The following is a 2,500-nucleotide window of genomic DNA, read 5'->3' as shown; positions in this document are numbered from 1 at the left end:
CCGCCCGCACCAGGGCCCAGCGTGTGCCGATGGTGGTCGAGCCAGGAGCCCGCACCAAGGGCCGGCTTGTGCCGATGGTGTTCGGGGCAACCGCCCGCACCAGGGCCCTGCGTGTGCCGATGGTGCTGGGGGCAACCGCCCGCACCAGGGCCCAGCGTGTGCCGATGGTGCTGGGGGCAAGCGCCCGCACCAGGGCCCAGCGTGTGCCGATGGTGCTGGGGGTAACCGCCCGGACCAGGGCCCAACGTGTGCCGATGGTGGTCGAGGGAACCGCCCGCACCAGGGCCCAGCGTGTGCCGATGGTGCTGGGGGCAAGCGCCCGCCCCAGGGCCCAGCGTGTGCCGATGGTTATCGGGGCAACCGGCCGCACCAGGGCCCAGGGTCTGCCGATGGTGCTCGAGGCAACCGCCCGCACCAAGGCTCAACATGTGCCGATTGTGATCGAGGCAACAACCCACACCAGGGCCCAGCTTGTGCCGATGGCGGTCGAGGCAAGTGCCCGTACCGAAGGGCAGCCTATGCCGATGATGGTCGATGCATGTGCCATCACCATGCGTCATCATGTGCCATTGATGGTCGAGGCCTTGGCCGAAGTTCGATTTTGAGCCACGGTGCCCATGCTTGGCTCCAGCATGTGCTGGTGCCGCATTTTTTTCACTCGGGACAGCATCGCCGGAGCATCGCCGGAGCATCGCCGGAGTACCGCCGGAGAACCTGACCGGCGGCATTGGGGTTCCGGCGATTGGGAGGGGGGCCGGGGGGGTGTGCGCACATGATGTGCGATGGGTGCTGGTACTTGGCCTTGTGTTGGCCCCCTATCCCTCATCAAACCTCTGAGAATTCACACCCCCTTAAAGAGCATTTGAGATTTTACAGGTTTGCTACCAGTAGCCGTTAAAGTGTCTGAAATGGGGACACTTTTTTCAAACGGTCACAAAATCTTCTCTACTTCGAGTTTTTAGCTGAATTTTTTTGTGCATGCCAACAAAAATAGAAGGATCATGCCTACAAAATTTGGGGCCAAAAATCCTTATAAAAAAATTTTAAAAAATCCCGAACCGCAAAAAGTTTCGAAAATCATGAAAAATAGAAAACGAGTCATCTTCCAACGAAACTTCACGTGAAGGCTTAGGGGACCATTGTATGAATTTACAAGCCATAAAAATGGCATTGGCACGGCAGAAATTTGAAGATGTGCCTAAACCCACCAGGGCCCAGCGTGTGCCGATGGTGCTCGAGGCAAGCGCCCGCACCAGGGCCCAGCGTGTGCCGACGGTGGTCGAGGCAACCGCCCGCACCAGGGCCGATAGTGTGCCGATGGTGCTCGAGGCAACCTGTCGCACCAGGGCCCAGCGTGTGCCGATGGTGATCGAGGCAACCTGCCGTACCAGGGCCCAGCGTGTGCCGATGCTGGTCGAGGCAAGCGCCCGCACCAGCGCCCAGCGTGTGCCGATGGTGCTCGAGGCAACCGACCGCACCAGGGCCCAGCGTGTGCCGATGGTGCTCGAGGCAACCTGCCGCACCAGGGCCCAGCGTGTGCCGATGGCGCTCGAGGCAAGCTCCCGCACCAGGGCCCAGCGTTTGCCGATGGTGCTCGAGGCAACCTGCCGCACCAGGGCCCAGCGTGTGCCGATGGTGCTCGAGGCAACCTGCCGCACCAGGGCCCAGCGTGTGCGGATGGTGCTCGAGGCAAGCGCCCGCACCAGGGCCCAGCTTGTGCCGATGCTGGTCGAGGCAAGCGCCCGCACCAGCGCCCAGCGTGTGCCGATGGTGCTCGAGGCAACCGACCGCACCAGGGCCCAGCGTGTGCCGATGGTGCTCGAGGCAACCTGCCGCACCAGGGCCCAGCGTGTGCCGATGGCGCTCGAGGCAAGCTCCCGCACCAGGGCCCAGCGTGTGCCGATGGTGCTCGAGGCAACCTGCCGCACCAGGGCCCAGCGTGTGCCGATGGTGCTCGAGGCAACCTGCCGCACCAGGGCCCAGCGTGTGCGGATGGTGCTCGAGGCAAGCGCCCGCACCAGGGCCCAGCTTGTGCCGATGGTGGTCGAGGCAACCGCCCGCACCAGCGCCCAGCGTGTGCCGATGGTGGTCGAGGCAACCTGCCGCACCAGGGCCCAGCGTGTGCCGATGGTGGTCGAGGCAACCTGCCGCACCAGGGCCCAGCGTGTGCCGATGGTGCTCGAGGCAACCGACCGCACCAGGGCCGAGCTTGTGCCGAAGGTGGTCGAGGCAAGCGCCCGCACCAGGGCCCAGCGTGTGCCGATGGTGGTCGAGGCAACCGACCGCACCAGGGCCGAGCGTGTGCCGATGGTGCTCGAGGCAAGCGCCCGCACCAGGGCCCAACGTGTGCCGATGGTGGTCGAGGCAACCTGCCGCACCAGGGCCCAGCGTGTGCCGATGGTGGTCGAGGCAAGCGCCCGCACCAGGGCCCAGCGTGTGCCGATGGTGGTCGAGGTAAGCGCCCGCACCAGGGCCCAGCGTGTGCCGATGGTGGTCGAGG

The sequence above is a fragment of the Durio zibethinus genome, unplaced genomic scaffold (genome assembly GCF_047325235.1).
Source record: "Durio zibethinus cultivar Kanyao isolate XHJ-2024 unplaced genomic scaffold, ASM4732523v1 HiC_scaffold_392, whole genome shotgun sequence".
NCBI lineage: Eukaryota > Viridiplantae > Streptophyta > Magnoliopsida > Malvales > Malvaceae > Durio > Durio zibethinus.
The sequence above is the reverse complement of the archived record's forward strand: the minus strand, read 5'-3'. Positions refer to the sequence as shown.